The 17,248-nt window shown below is 37.7% G+C and overlaps 1 long non-coding RNA gene across 1 annotated transcript in view; it reads right to left on the minus strand.

The window, feature by feature from the left end:
* The window catches only part of LOC308064076, a 125,889-nt gene that overhangs the window by 39,426 nt on the left and 69,215 nt on the right, over positions 1-17,248 (minus strand). The gene's annotated exons all lie outside the window — the stretch shown is intronic.

Genomic DNA, 17,248 nt, shown 5'->3' on the forward strand with positions numbered 1-17,248 from the left:
ACCTTTTTCACAAATAATTTTAAAAGTAGAATTTTATAAAGCAGATTACTTGTCAAAGGACTGTGGTATAATAATATTTACGTTCTGTGGAGATCAGAAAGATCAAATAAAAGAAAAGAAATACTATTTCACAAAGGAAAAGAGGTGCAAAGAGAAGTGATTTGTGAACATCCCTTTGCAAACTAGAGGCAAAACTAGAAATAGAACCCAGCATTTTCTAGCTAGTGGTCCAATATTCAATTTATTAAACCATACTGCTCATATTGAAAAGAAATAATTAACTTACTGAAGACTTTTCATATCTATTTCTTCAGTTGATTTCAATGATCTTTATATATAACCTTTAATTGACTTCTGCTAGTGGCAGATAGTGAAACACTAAGCAAACTTATAAAATGGAAGTTGGAGGGCGAAGAAGTTCCATTTCTATGATTTGTGGATGAGGAACGCATTCTGTTTCACAAAAAGAAGAGCACAGACTTAGGCATAACAATAACTGCTGCTTTCCTGAAGAGTATTAGATGTTCAGGACTCTGACAATGGTGGACTGATGAGACATACTAGGTGGAAGAAAAATAAGATTCAGAATAGGCAGTTGCACACTATCATCATTTTAGGCTTGTAGAAAATCCCCTAGATGGGATAAGAACTCTAAATATACTGCATCAAGATGAAAGCAACACAGGTGGTGGAAGAACTGGAAGGCACACCCTATGAGGAGCATCTAAGGACTTTAGGTTTATCTAGCTTGGAGCAAAGGAGGGTGAGGGGTGACCTCATGGCTCTCTACAGCTTCCTGAGGAGGGGATGTGGAGAGGGAGGCGCCGAGCTCTTCTGCCTGGGATCCAGTGATAGAGTGGGTGAGAATGGTTCAAAGCTGCATCCAGAGACATTCAGACTGGACATTAGGAAGCATTTATTTACTGGGAGGGTGGTCAAACACTGGTACAGGCTTCCTAGAGAGGTGTCAATGCCCTCAACCTATCAATGTTTAAGAGGCATTTGAACAATTCCCTCAATAACATGCCTTTATTTTTGGTCAGCCCTGCATTGGCCTGGCAGTTGGACTAGGTGATCATTGTAGGCCCCTTCCAGCTGCAATTCCTATTCAGTTCTGTTCTATTCTAATTACCATTTCTTCTGTGAAGAGTTTTTCAGTGGGAGGATATGGGATCAAAGCGTGTCCCTAGTAAGTTGTGCTGCTAAGAGACAACCAAATTGGCACAGCTATAGAGCAGCCATGTCACACGTTCAAGTCTGCAGCAGTTCATGTTTCCCTGAGGTCACAGCTTGTGTTGTTGGCCTTTCCCTAAGAATTCCCCTAGCAAAGGAGGCAATGGCATGCAGGGATCTCTGGAAATAGAAAAAAGGCTTGTGATTAAGATGGGGACAATACTGGGCTGGGAGATAAAATGCCTTCTGTCCACAGATGCATTTGCACTCTGAGCCCACTGTTGGAAAAGCTTTTCTTTTGTTGCACCAAAAAGAGGTGTTTTTATTGTCACGGCAATGTTTCTGAAAGAGTTGAGCCCATAATGGCTAAGCGTTGCTCAACCCCATTCTCACTGTTCTGGTCATGGACAATTATTGGACTGATATCTTGCAAGGGACCATTTTTGTGTCATATACATGTGTAGCAACAACCTCAACTAAAGAAGAAACTCTGGTGGTAGCAGTTTTGGATTTGCTTGGTTTCCTTAAGAGTTTGTGACATGATAATATGGTACCCATACCCGACACTCACAATTTTACAGCAATATTTCAGAGTTACTGAGCAATTTGCAGAGATCTATCTCAAAGTCAAATGATTTTGTGAGATCTGTGCTGATTTTGCAGAAGTTTAGTGTCACATCCTTATTCAGCCACCCCTCAGAAGGCATTTTAATAGAGAAACAACGTACCTTATAAACGTTATTCATAGATCTTTCCTTAAAGACTCCCTCTTCATTCATGAAATGACCTCAGGGATAGAGCTGGAGCTTCTGTGCTGCCTGTGTGTGTGAAAGGTGGCAGAAGTATTCAAGCAAAGATTTTAGGACCAAGTATCTGAACTCACTACCTGCTTTTAACTACCACAGCTGGAGGGGACAAAATCATGTACTCTTTTCTCACTTCTTTCATGGGTCCGTCATCTATTGTTGTTGAAAACACATAAAGAATTTTGTATTATGATGTAATTTATGTAACTTGTCCAAAAAAATATTAGATTTATTCCATTTGCTATATGAAAGATATCGTTAGAATGCAGCCCATTTGGCAAAACTTGTCTCATAGTTCCAGGCAAGGATTCAATCACCTGTTGCTAAGATACTTAAAAAATATTGTCTGTTTTTAAATGTTCCTTTTTAATTGAATAAACTGTTAGTTTGAAATATTGCTGCCGAGGTTATAAAGGTTTAGAAAATTGTATAACTTTTTTTACTGGAAAGCAAGTTTTAGAAGGGCTTAAATACAACAGCTGCAGCTTTTATTTATTCTATTATTTAGGTAGACATTAAAAGTTGTATTGAAATAATGACCATTTGAGTATTTGGGAACTGAGTTATTAGAAGATTGCCACAGAGCAACTTAAATTTTGATTACTGATGCCTTTGATCTCCACTATCCACATCAGCTTTGTACCAATAATTTCCAGGAAATAAAACTGCTCTTAGAGGTTCTGAAAATTCACAGGAATGTTACACTGACACTAGTACATGTTACCTCCACGTAATAGGGCTGAAAACATAGAGCTGTATAATTCCTCTCACTGTACGTTTAGAATTATGTAACATAGTAATCAAAGACAAGACTTCTTTTTTTCCTTTTCTTTTTTTTTTTTTTTTTTTTTTTTTTTAAATTTCTAGAGTAATATTTCTCTTTGTCAGAGGGACATTGCCAGGATCTGGAATTACACTGACCTAATTAAATTACGAATCAGTTTGATGTGAAATTCATACAACACAGAACAGTAGAGTTCACCTACTCACTGATTCATTTTTATCTCATTTCAGTAGAATTTACAGGCAAAAGGAGCATTCTGCTTGCCTAATAAAATTGCACTTAGTATATTAACACTTCCCAGCCCCAACACTCTCAGGTAAATACTGAACAGGATTTTGGAGTCTGAAAAGAATTAAAGATCTGTTCTTTGAGTTTATCTTTTGTAGTCTGTAAAAAGAAAGGAGTGTTTTATATCACCACTCTGGCTGCTCAGCTGGAGAACTGAGTGATACCCAACAATTTAAGTATCCAGTTTTTATATTTCACTGAAGAATTTTGCCACAGAACTGTTTTGATGCAAGCAGGGATAAATTCATGCTTTTGGATAGGGGAAAAAGGCAAATTATTTTCCCAGTACTTGACAGGTCTGAGTTAAAAAAAAAACCCAAAGAAACAACAAAATTGCATAGATTCAGACTAGTTGTTGCTATCAAGATATGATTTATTCCCCTATAGGGAAAATATCTGGTGTAAAACTTGGATCTGAACCTATGCTAAGCTATATCTTAAAGCTAAGGTTTTAAAAATATAATGTCAAACAAAAAGTAATGTAGATGCAATGTTTTAATTTTTTTTCTTTTCTTCTTTTACGTGGAATTTAAAGTAAGTCTGTTTAAGAAAATGAACAAACCCAACACTGTAAGTGCTGATTTTTAATCTTTTTCCCACCCCAGAATGCTTTCCTTTTGACTTTTTATTAGCCCCATGAATAATGGGCTCAGTTAGCCTGGAAGATACTGCTGGTAGGTCACGAAGACCATCTCCCTGCTTCACAGTAGAATTGATTGCTTTACTTCTGAGCAGTTCCTAAATAGATGGGTGGCCCAGTCTTGACTCTCAAGTGATGGTGATTCCATGACCCCTGTTGGCAGTGTGCACTAATTCCCTCAGAGTTTATCTAGTTTTCCCTAACATTTAACCTAGGTCTTCTCAACTCTGTCACATTGTGTTCTCTCTTTGAGGATGAATGTGAACAATTGATCATCTGCTTTTATCGAACATCTGTGCATAAAATACTTCATTATGAACATAATTAGGAATTCAGGTCAGAGTGGCTGAAAAGTTTTCTAAGGTCTGCAAGACTATTGACAGTGCATACAACTGTAGATGTGCTTAGTTTTACTGTCAAAATTTTGAAAGAGGTATATCATTCACTGTAAACTTACAGTTTACAAATTATTGAACTACCAAAAGGATGGTTTAAGAATTGAAATTTGTTACAAGTGCTAAATTCTGAAATTTTGCAAGCACATGAAAAATGAGTAATGCAGAAAATTTTAACAAAAATATAGAAAGAATTTCCTGGTCTAGGACAAATAAATATAGATACCTAACAATCTGAGCAGCCTCTTCTGAAAACCTCATCTGGACAAAATGTTCCACACAGTGAGGTGTCCAGAGAAAGACATTACTGTGACTAAATCTTGATGTCTCTATCCAAGTTGCTTGCCTACACTTCCTTTACAATGACTGGAAATAATAGTGTCTTCTCTGCTGTGATTCATGTCATCTTAACATAGCTTTCTATTGTGGATCACATGAATCATGCCTCAAAAGTGCTTATTTTCCTTCCTCTGCTATTAAGCAATCTGCAGCAATCATTTTATCTGTGGACAGCTGCAGCTATAGACAAGTTGGTTTAGATGAGATGAACATCTTCTTGCTGTCTTTTTGACTAGCAAGTACCTGCAAATGCTCTTTTCTTCTTTTTTAGCTGAAGGAACACCTAACACAGAATCAGACGAAGCTTATTTCTTTGCCTTGTCACTGTGCAAAGTGTGTTTCAGGCTAGCTGGAAGTTGTCATAAAAAACTAATACTTCCACTCACTGATACATTTACTACATTTTAAATTGAAATCTCCCTTTGTCTGTATTTAAATGAAGACTGTAAATTTGCTTTTATCAACTAAGGAGATGAGGCCACTCAAACAGCCAGGAAGTTATTTCCAAGCACTGTCCTTAATCCATGAAGCAGTTAAGATTTGTCTTGGTTCCTGGGAACGAAGAGGCTCTAAACATATTAGTTAAGATTATACAGAGGGGCTGGCTCTGACAAATTTGTGGAATGGAGACTGTACAGGCTGTAGATGGATATAAATGTGTTCTCCACCTGCACACATGCACAGCAGCGTTGTCCAGCTCTGATGTATTTCAAATTGATTGAAACTATAAATAGTGCTGCTGGCAAAACTGCAAACGGTAACTTCTGGACTAAACTTCAGCCTTTGCACAGTAAAGCCAGCTAGATCAGTGAATAGTACAGTTTGTTGGGTTTAAGGTATGTCGTTGAGTCCTCTGCTTCTCATAACACTGTCAGACTTACTTCTGTTTAATCTCATGCAGTAACAAGCTAACAGAGTTTAAATAAAAAATTCCCAGTATTAAAAACAAAAGTGATTATCCTGCAATCCCCAAAGGCCCAGCGATTGCCAACAGTTAACCATTGATGTGTGAGAATGACCTGGAGGTCAAAAGAGATGCCTTTTGCTAACAAGCTTTGTTTGTGCACGGATCAGAGCTGTGACTTAACGCTTTCTACCTCTGGCAGATGACGGGATGTGACACTGGCAAAGCTTTATGATTAAAAATGAGAAAGGAAGACAACAAAAGTCTTTGCTGCTCAACTTTTGCCACTTACCTAAAATCAGCTCTGCAGGACTTCCCCACACTATGGTTATAAGCAAATCATAGCAACTAGTCCTCACAAGATAATTCCCTGAGTTTTACAGCTACAGCCTAAATTTTCAACCCAAATATGATTTTTCAATTAGAAAAACATGACTAAGGCTCAAGTTTTCCAGCCAGCTGTCCCAAAATTTCTAATCTTACATCAGCCACTGCCCTGCTGTGTGACTGCAGGCAATTTCTCAACTCATTTATTTTCATTTATGATTATTTGTATTGCTGTATATCTAGGATCCAAAGCCCTTTGTGCCAGGTGCTGTAAAAGAGAACAGAGGACAATTCCTGCTGGAGAAAACTGAGTCTACAGCTAGGGAACTGGGATGGACACGGACTGACAGCTGAGGACAATAAGAAATGAGCGACATCGTACCTCTGAGCATGATAAGCAATGGTCTTACCATGCCAGCAACATGTCAGTGTTTTCTGTATCCATCATACCAGAAAAGTGTCTTAAAGAGGGGACAAAAAGCCCTAGTAATTGGATGCCTACAGGGATCTCCTTCAAAAGGTGAGAAGCAGGATGTGAAAGAACAAAAGTGCTTAGGAAGCCCACAGGAGGAGGACATCTGCAGACCAGCTGGGAACTGCCTTGCTGGTGAAGGTCCATCCATGGCTGTCCTATGATATGAGGGAGGAGGAGGAGGAGGACTGCCACAAGGCAGCAGTGTGGATAGGGTGATGGCCTATAGGAACAAGCTGTTTGGCAGGACTGCATTTGTCAAGGCCATGGAAGAAGGACACAGCAGTGTTCAATGCACAGCAATGTAGTGAGAGCCTCCTTGAGTAGTAGCCATGGGGGCTGGTGGGAAAGGTTGCATTTTAGAAACATTCTGGTGAAAAATGACATTTGAGAGAGAGCCTGGATAGCAATACCCACAGAGATATGGCTCAGTGATTGCATGTAAATTGTGAACCTAAGTGATGGGACTAATGGCAGTGTGGTGACACTTCTATTCTTTGACTTAGGGATATTTTCTGTAACACTTAGCAGGATGTGTCCCCTCCTGCATCGTGGCAAATAACTAATAGAAAATACAGTATATAAATAGGTCCCTCGGCTCTGTTTAAATTCATTTTATGGATCTAGGTGCTGAAAAGCTCAATTTGAAGACTTAATTAAGAAAATAACAAACAAGGAAAAGGACCAAATATTTCCATGACACCTGCATATACTATGAATTCATTTTCCTTGGCAAAATGCAAAAATATTCATCTTCACATCTAAACTAACACAACTGTTAAGCTGACCACCAGATTTCATGTGATTAATATTTATCACTGCCACGTCCATAGTCCTCCAGGATTTAATTCAAAATGTGAATCTTTCCTAAATCACAGCACTTAAACTTCTAATCTTGTTTGTTTTGATTAAACAAAGATGTTCTGCTTTTTTTGCAGAAGTGATGTCACCTAATTGACTACAGGTTGGTTTAGCCTCTAAAGCCATAAAATGTGATTCTATTCTTCGTAGCTTTTAACCTTGATTAAAGCAAGCTCCCCAAGTTGTTCTCTAATAGCAGGCTCCCCAGAAATGGAGAGAGATTCTCAAGTGGTTTAATGTTTAGAAAATGAAGAAACATCTCCACCCCCTCATGTAACCACAGGAAACAAAGTATTAAACTTGGGGAGGGGGAAGGAATGAGGAAAAGAGAAGTTTGTTCTCTGTCTTCCCCCCCAAATATGAACCACAAAGGGTTGTTTTCCTTTCATGTGAAGAGATTTTCAGCATTTCATTTCCTTAGTTTTCTATATGGTACGAGCAAAACTCTTAAATCACTAGTTAGCGGTTTCGATCTAAATCTCATCATCTAATTATTTTTACAACGCATTCTTGGAAGGGTAGGAATGGTTCTGCCAGGAGATGTTTCACAATAATTAGAAACCCCAATGGGTCTCTTAAGAATGTTTAAAGGGTTCCATATGCAGGCTGCTATGGGGAACCATGCTGTACACAGCTCTTCGTTTGAAGCAATAAGTCTTGACAGCCCTTGTTGTATTTTATTATAGCAAACAAAATCCATGCCAACCAATTGGGTTCCTGGATGTCTTGCCATTCTTTACTGGGAAAAATAACAGCAGAGATCGGTTAGCTACAAAGGCACTGTCATACTCATGCAAATATAGGCTGCTTGGAAGGCTTTTCTCTCAAAGACAGTTCTTTGTGGCACAGTGAAGCATTAAAAGGTGTTTTTTGGCAAATAGAGAGCCTTAAAACCAGTGCATAAAGTTTCTTGTTTCCCTATTCACATGATGAACATGCAGAACTGGTTTTAGCAGTTAAAATGTATACACTGAAATCTGACTTGCTAACGCATGCAAATGGCCAAATCGAGAAGCTTAACCCTCCTCCTATTGTGTGGTAGCCAATGAATAACTGCTGTACACTTTTTAGCTCAGTATCTCTCACTTTCAGTCTTTTGTGCATAGTAAGAGATGCTGCAGAAAGTGTCCCAGACAAGGAGAGTTACACCATATATTTTAAGAATTTCTTTTTACATGATACGTACATGTTAAGTGATGGATAGTTACTTGACTAACAACAGGGGAGACAAAGCTAGAGATCCTCTAAAAGGCTAATTAAAGGACTAATAAGACAGTGTTCATAACGAACACACAAGCACAAATAGGTAATGGAAGCAAAGAAGGAAAGAGAAAACTCACCATTCAAACAATCATTATTACTATGAGGGCCTGGGAAGAGAACAGGACTTTCCATGAGCATCCTTGTCCTTCTCAGTGTCACATACTGCTCTGACTTCTCCACTAGCTGTTGAGGAAACCTTGCTGAAGCTAAGTATTGGTCTCTGAGGGTAACAGCATTTTTCTAGATAACTAGCGATGTCTGTTTTCAGAAATGTGATTTGCCTGCATATGTGAAATACTTGTGGCCATACTAGGCATGCTCAAATCTGTGCACGCAATTGCATGTGCCTACACTTTCAAATCTGCTCCATAATGTCTTCGTGTTAGGATACAGACACGTCTCCTGTGTCAACTGTAAAGTCATTGGCTTCATCTCTGCTTTATTTTAAGTGAATGCTTTGGCAAAGACTCAGTTTGAGACATTGTAGTATTGCACAGATATCTGTACATAATTTTATACCGAGTACTTTATGTGGGATTGCCCAGTATTTAAATATCACAAGATGCAAATTACTTCACTTACATACTTCATTAAAAAGGTTCATTTAAAATACTTTTTCAAGATATTTATGTTTCTTTTGAGAATGTGTTTTGCAGTTTTTATGACCATAATCTGAAACTTAATGGAGTTGTTTAGATAATTTCAGACAAAATTTAGAATTCATATGAGTTTTTTGATTCACTGTTTCTCTTACAGTTTTTAAAAGAGTGACTTGGATATCTGGTGTCTTTGTGATATGGGAGGAATATCTTTACAAACCATTCAATAAGGGTTGTCATTGCCATTTCCCTGTGACATATAGGACAGATAAGTATAAATCTGAAAGAGACCATATGGATCGTTGTTTTCAGCCCCCTACAAGTGCAAGGCATCATGCTGCAGGGATAGTAGCTCTAATTTCTCCACGTACATTTTTCATTAGTGAAAACTTAAGTCTTTTCCTGAAAACTCTGTTTTTCCTACATTTGTGTTGTGTGTTTCTGTGTTTTTCATAGCTCAGTGAGAGAAATAGGCTTGCTTAGATGGAAAAAAATTACAAATTGTTATGAATAGAATCTCCCCCTGGAAATGTCCATCTCAGTTCAGTGCCTGTAGGAGAAATTTAGAACAAAGAACCCTCAGATGTAGATGGCTCATGAAGGTGTCTACAATTAGGTTTGAAGAGTGTTATTCTAACTTTATGGATCTCTAAAGAGCATCGATGCCATTCCACCTGCCCTTCCTGTTGCCCATGGCAAGCTGCAAAGTATTCCCTAGCGAGGTACCAGGTGCAAAAGACAGTACTAAGCATCTCCAAAATATAATGAACCCAAAGGCTTTTTTCAGATGCATGAAATTTTACAGGTTATTGTGCCCAAGTGATCCTGAAGAATGAACTGTGACCTGTGCCACAGAAGACTGCAGGCAGTCCTCACTGACTTTGGCCAGCGTGACTTGGGAGAAGGTTTCTTCCCAACTCCAAACCTGGCAACTGCAAGACCAAGCTGCACTATTCCAACATGTGAGAGATTTTGCAGTGCCTCTGAATATACCAGCACATTCATGCCAATGTTGCAGATCCATTTTAGGTCTATCTCCAAAGGACTGGTGGAAGGAAAACATTCTTTCATTTCCTAATGCAGACAAGTTATGACTCAAAGAATTGTTTTAAAAATTATTTGTATATGTATGTATGTATATATATATATATATACACACTTTTCTTCCTAGACTCAGCAGGGGTCAGAAGAAACTTCAGAGTATAGGTTTAACATAAAATAAATGCAACAGAAAATGAAGCCTCATCAAATGGTGACCAAGTTAACTTTAGGGTGTTCTGTAGTGATATTAAAAATGGAGTACCATTTTTGACAAAAAAAGGATCCTTATTGCATCACTTTTGATTTCTAGTTGTAACATCACACTAGTCAGTTATGCAAGCCTTTTTTTATCCAAGTTTTCAGGTTTCATCTTGAAACAATTTAGGTTTATCATCCCTATCTACATTCTGTAGAGGACTGTCCTTGAAAATCACAATGTGGGTGATTAGAAATCTTCAAATTTCTACTCAGAGTTCTTTTATAAGTATTTTATGCTCTTCTGAACCTATACCAATATCAACTTATAAATGAAATAACAATTCTTTGTCTTCCACATTTATGATCCAGATGTCTTTATTACAAAGTTGTATACCCTAGTTGTTTTATGAGTTAAAACAAATGAAGATTTTTTTAAAGCTTTTTTCATAAAGTAAATATTTCATTATATATATCACCTGGTAACCCTTACCTATCTGTATTGCCATTTAAATAATTTTTATATGAGCAATCAGAATCACATTCTTTAAATGTGACCTTGCTATTCTGTAGTGACAGTAATGCTTCCCATTCCTGTAATTCATTTATTAGTCTTCCCTTTTAGCTGGAAAGCAATTTCAGATCAAGCTTTTTATTATGTTCAAATCCTTAATCTTCTCAGTGTAGGAACCTTTGCCAACTTGATCCCTTAGCTACTCAGTTTGTCTCCTGAAAATCCAAAACATTACTTTGATTCTGTTTTGTAGGTCTAAGATCAGCTTAATCAGCTCATGATCGCCTAATCCAAGAACAGTTTGTATATCTACCTCTTCTATGAAAACGTTGCTCTTCCATCTTACTCCCATCTTTTCTTTTAGTTCCCTTGACTTAGGGATACCTTCAGAAAGAACAGTGCTCATCATCCCAGGCCCAAAGCGTTCCAGCTGGGGCTGGTGCAATCATGAAAGAAATTGTATTGCCTGGCCTGTAGTAATTTTTTTCCTTACCAAGTGAAGATGCTCCCCCTGCTTCCCCCCCAACCCCCCCCACACACCACCATTGCCATTCTATATTATCATTTATTTGTTATTTCGTTCTATATTTACACCCAGCCTGTTCCAGGTGCTCTTTAGACAGTTCTCTACGTTGCAAAAGTCTAATCCATAGAAGTCTCCTTGAAGGCAATTCTTCCAAAATTCCCTGACTACTGCCATTCTGAAGCCATTTGTTGACCTTAATTATTTTGCCATGCATTCACTTCTCTTGACTAAGGGCTTGAAGGGTCTTGTTCTTTTCGCTGTCTTCCATAAGTTATCGTAGTCGGTTTTGATCTGTGTCGTCTAAAGGCTAGTCAAGAAACATTCCAGAATAAACAACTAGTTCTCAATTCCAACATATCCTCTTGAAAGTCAGAAATATTTCAAATCCTGGAAGAATTTTGTACTCTTTCTCAACTCTCATCCTAGTAGACCTGTCAGGTCATGAATCCCAGCTATGCAGAATAGTTTCGTTCTAGCAGTCGTCCAACCTCTTGTCATGACTTTTCCATTCTTCCATGTCTCAGGCAAGACTTTACAAGAAAGTGAGTTTTATTGGGAACCCTCCCCATAACCTTGCACAACTCCCTATATTCAATCACCTTCATGAAGGAATGATCAATGGGCTGTGTGCAAACAGTAACTTTGAAGCTGAAACGTGAAGTAATGAACTACAGTTCCATGAAGTGTACCTTTCTGGAAATAAAATACATCTCTTGAACCTTAGTAATGTAGAATAATTTAAGTTGGAAAGAACTTTGGATCTGTGATCCTCTGCTCAAGCAGGGTCTGAGTCCAAGTTACGTCAGGTTGCTCAGAGTATAGGACTATGTCTTCTCGAGTTTTGACTACATCCAAGGATGGAGATTCCACAGCAACTTTATGAAATCTGTCTTATGTTTAATTGGCATAGTTACTATTTTTTTTCTTTTATATCAATCCAGACTCTCCGTTTTTGCAACTTAAATGTCCCGTGCCTGCTTTCCTTTCAATATGCCAAAAGTGTCCAGATCCATTTCCTCTACATCTGCCTGATATCTAAAGTACAATAAGATTAATTTTTAACCTTCTCTTTTCCAGGTTATGCAAACCCAGTTTTGTCAGCCTTTCTTCACGTTTCATGTGCTGTGGGTCCCTACCCATCCTGGAGGTTCTCCACTGGGGTTTCTCCTGTATACCAATGCCTTTTTTGTTTTGGTGACCCAAAACAAACACATTATTACATGTCACCTCATGAATCCTGAATCAAAGGAAATAATTTCTTTTGATCTACTAGCCATGCTTTTGCTAGTGTAGACCAATATGTGGTTAACCTGTATTGCTGGAAGGGTGCAAAATTCAGTCCTCTGCAGCTGAGAAGGTGAAGACATTTTCCTCTATCAGAGCAGGAGTTTTACAGCACACTGACCACTGGCATGATATATCGCACCTGGGAGGTCTCTCAAGCAGCTAACTTACACAGATAACAGAGGTGTCACACAGAGATTCTGTGAAGCTGTCATTTGTGGAGTGGATTCTTTTGCCTATAGCTAGGGATAATGTGTTGGTGGTTATTTATTAAAAAAAAAAAAAAAAGAGGTAAAAAAAATAGACCATTCAATAATGGTTGGTTTCTTAACCGAATTCAAACCAAACAGAATATTTAAAATGTACAAGGTTGTTCTTGAGAGTTTTTCTTATTATTATTCTTAATGACCCCGAAGGACTTTAAAATTAAGTTTAATTTTTAATTGAAATATAGAAAGCAGCAAACTAAAAAGTCAATTTTTTGTTGTTATCTTGTTTTTTTCTTTACTAAAACATGTGACAAAATTGATGCTCATATGCATTAATATTCAGATCTTCCTGTTCTGGGTGAAAAAAAGCCTAAGGTTAGACACTTCAGTCATTCTCCTCTAGGTTTCCTTCTTAATCTTTCTTCTGGATGTTGATTTGCTCAGTAGAAAAAACCACCACTTCTAGAAAATCAACATTTCATTGACACTCCTTGAAGAGCCGGAAGAGCAAAGAGGAGGAAATATTTTATTTTTCCAGGCAGAATAAAAACCTGTTTTATGGTAGGGTAGGTTTTGTGGTCTTGATCAAGTTCAGTTTCAATCAGAGTTGATAATTCTGTCACTGGTATAAAAAATGGTCAATGCTAATTTTTTTTTATTCCCAGCACATATGCTAGCATGTATGTCATACTAACAGGCAATGTCAGCGGTGGGTGTGTTGAAATAGTCTTCTGAAGCCAAACCAAAAATATTTCTACTGACACCTGTGCAGGTGTGAGCAAGCTCTGCCTGTGCACTGTGTTGATGGGGAGTGGTATGGCACAAACCTGCTCTCACACAGCCTTCCAAGTCATCTGGCTTTGCAGTTGACTATACCTGGGTGGGATGTGGCTTTGTGGCAGCGTTCGCTTGTGTCTTTCAGGGCAAAGTCGATAAACCCATTGCCCCATTACTCTTGAAATCAGTCTGGAAACTGAAATTGCTTTCTTCCCCTCTGCTTGGTTTAGTACTGAGCTCTCAAAGACCAGTTCAGGACTTCTGTGATCACTTACTTGGAAAGATATAGCCTGTAGTATGATAAGTCATTATGCACTGGGTTCAAGGTTACTTAAGTTTGATGAAATTCCTAGCAACTGGTAATAGGGATCACAAGAAACAAGATTTTATTTTCTTTAATTCTTTCATAAAGGGTTTTGTTACCCAAGAATACAATTCCTGCTCTTTATATAGATATCTCTCATTCCAGTATCCAACAACTGTCCTCAGTTCCTCAATTAACCTCATTTTCAGGGGAAGCATAGAAAGAACAGTAGATGAAAAGGTAAAGAGAATATATGATAATCACATACAACAGTGAAAACATATGAAAGTAGGGATTGAGAGGTCCATTTCTTTGACTTTTGTCTGGGAGTAATCTAAGAGGTATATGGGCTGGTGAATGAATGGACCTAAACAGAGTAATCAAGGTGTTGTTATTCATCACACTAGTGTAAAAAACACAGTAGATTCACTGCAACACAGAATTACTTGATGATAAACACAGTAGATTCATTGCAACACAGATTACTTGATGATTTAAAAATAATTAACTCTGCAACCTTGACATCAAGTGAAATATGTTTTCAGTGGTGTGTAATCTTTCCAGTAAAGATACTGAAAGAAATGTGCTTCTTGATGTAACTAACACAGCAGAATTTGGCCCTAGATGAAAAAATATACTTCAGACTGCTCTAACTGGAGATAGACTGAGCTGTTTAAAAATTGTAAAAAAGTAATGGAAGTTTAGGGAACTATTTAACTTATTAACACCTAAATAGGAATCTGTGGCCTGAAAATGCAGACACCAGTGACTGCCATATTCCTGCACATACTATAGCTGATATTTTCAGCTTTCAGTAAAAGCAAAAGCTTCATTTGATGGAGGTTACCTGTATTTATTTAACACAATACAGACCTCCATGATTAGTAAAATGACACATGAAGCAGGTTTTGTAACCAAGTACTTGGCTTCCTGCCCAAAACTATTGGGTAACTATTTGCAGATTAGAAGAGAGGACTGAAGACAAATGGTGTCTTGAAAGTAAAAACGTAACCTTTCCCAAACAACATGATGCTAAAACGCAAAGCGGGAGATAGCCCTGCAGTGTGACTTAAAAGAAAACCACAAGTTGTGTTTGCTTTTCAGCATCCACAAGTTATTATTCTGTAATAACAGAGGGAAAAGTTTTCTCCAGGCAACCCTTCCAGTGGTTGCAAACTGGAAATAACTTGAGCCACTAAATGATGTTTAATTTTTTTTTTTCTTTCCCTTCCCCCACCCCCCCCTTTTCTTATTTCATGCATGTCCATGTTTGCACAGCAGAACAAACGCACTTCTAAGGACGTATCACTGTGAATGCAAAGCAAGCTACCCTGAAGAACAGAAATATGCCATGAGTTGTACACACACTGCCAAAGAAGCAATCTGTAATGACAGTTTCTGTTAGACCAGAGGTGAGTCAGAGCCTTTACGTGACTTTCTGGTACTTCTTATGTTACCATGGGCAAGTCACTTCTAACACCTCTGTACTCCAGTGCTTTAAAACATATCCAGCAAGGATGGTGAAAGATGGTGCACTGATTAGACACTTCAGGTTTTAAGTTTCACTTTCTCCAATATTGGAACTTACTACTACATGTACACTACTGAGACAGCATAAAGGCAAAATTGGTACAATATTAAAATCTTTTTTAAAAGCATATTGCAATGTCAATGTTTGTATTTTTATTTTATGAACACAATCCTATGGTTTTGCCTTTTTTTTTCTTTTCTTTTCTTTTCTTTTTTCTTGATACTCATGTTTATCAAGAGTTGGCTCTTTTGGGTGTTTCTTAGTTTTTCCTTCATCTACATTATGGAAAAGGAGGTAACTAAGAATAAATCTGAAGATTTACTTTAGGTGTACTGATTTACAGCAGGAATGCAAAATCATCCTTGAATAAAAAGTCACCAATTCTTTCTATTAGTAAGAGAGCAGACCTGCTGAATCAAATTTATTAAGGACAAAACCCCACTACTACTATCTATCTTGGCCTTCAATACAATGTAAGAAATTACATTCCAGAAGCAATGGCCTTGTTTTTTTAACAGAATATTTTGGGGTTTACTTAATTATCTGGTCTTGTTCTGAATGTATCATGAGCTGAAGGAAGCACCACTTCACTTACACAGTAGCATATCATTTTACCCTTCTTCTTTCCAACCTGTCATCCTGTGTCTCTGTCCCTTGTCCTGTCCCTGTCCCCCACTTTTTTTTTTTTTTTAGTTTATTTCAAGAATTGTATTAAATGCATGACTGCTGAAAATTCATGTTGGGTTGGCTGTCCACTCCAAATCCCATGCTATAGTAACACTTGCTACCAGCTGAGAAGAAACTAGAAAAAGAAGTTTTAAAATATCCATAATGTCTGATTAGGGTTCAGACAGATTAACTGTACTTCTGTCAGTAATCTCTGTAGATGGAAGATTTGGGAATAGGTAAGGAAATTACTGCTACTTAGTTCTCACAGAGGCAATTTCCTCAATGTCTTGTCCCTGGCAAAACAATCCCTACAAGTTGAATTCTATCCTAGGAGGTTACTTTATTATTATTTTTTTCTGTGCAGAAGCTGAAGTCTCAGTTGAAGTGTATTTCCCATTCCACTCATGTGTTTCTTAGCCACTGATTTTATTCGTGTGTGTTAAAAATCTTTTCTGTTGTCCCTTGCTGAAGCTGTTTCCATGGCTGTAACTTGGACTATATGTAAAGCACAACTGCAAGTAATATCATATTACTTAGTTCATTTTATGCAGCACATAGAAGGTATAGAACAGTCTAAAATATTTAGGATTATTGGCATTATCGAAGATAAAATGTAACTGCATTTGGAAATAATTTGAAAATACAGCTACAAGGTTTTTTTATAATCCAGTGCTCTATAGGAAACCTTCAAAGAGTTAAATTTATTTCTTTTATTAATGTATTTCTTTGCAAAATTCATTGTTCATAATGCACAGATGGTCCTTATGTGACTACCAACACCTCTTTCAGGTGGGATGTTCCTTTTGTATGTCACTTGCCAAAATGGCCTTCTAAAAGTGACATTCAATTGAGTTTTAATGGAAATCACATGCCTTTGAGCTATCTTTGAATATGCCAACTGAAATGTGTGTATTCCCTCCTCTCCTCTTTGTTTTCTTTCTCATGTATGTCTTTTGGGCCTCAGCCCCATAATGAAGTGCATATGCAGAGACCAGTGTATATGAAGGAGTCCATTGGCTGCTGTAAAGCTCCATATGGAGGTGGGTGTCCATCCAAAAGAGTAATGTTCAAGTTGGAGATGTTGAACAGTAAACCATTGGCAGCAGGGACCATCTTCATTTGTGTCCTGTACAATATCGGGCATGTTATGGGTTGCTTTGTCTTTTTCTCTCATTATACAACCAAATTATATATAGAAACCACATGGGCACAGCAGGGTTCCAAACAAGCTTCTTTACTAAATATAGAGAGCATAGGAGAACAAGTTACTTATACATGGAATTGCTCAGAGAATTTTCTAAAACATTAAATGCCACAGCATAGAAAAGTGTTAACAGACTACTTAGA

This window comes from Falco punctatus (assembly GCF_963210335.1).
Source record: "Falco punctatus genome assembly, chromosome: 5".
Classification (NCBI taxonomy): domain Eukaryota; kingdom Metazoa; phylum Chordata; class Aves; order Falconiformes; family Falconidae; genus Falco; species Falco punctatus.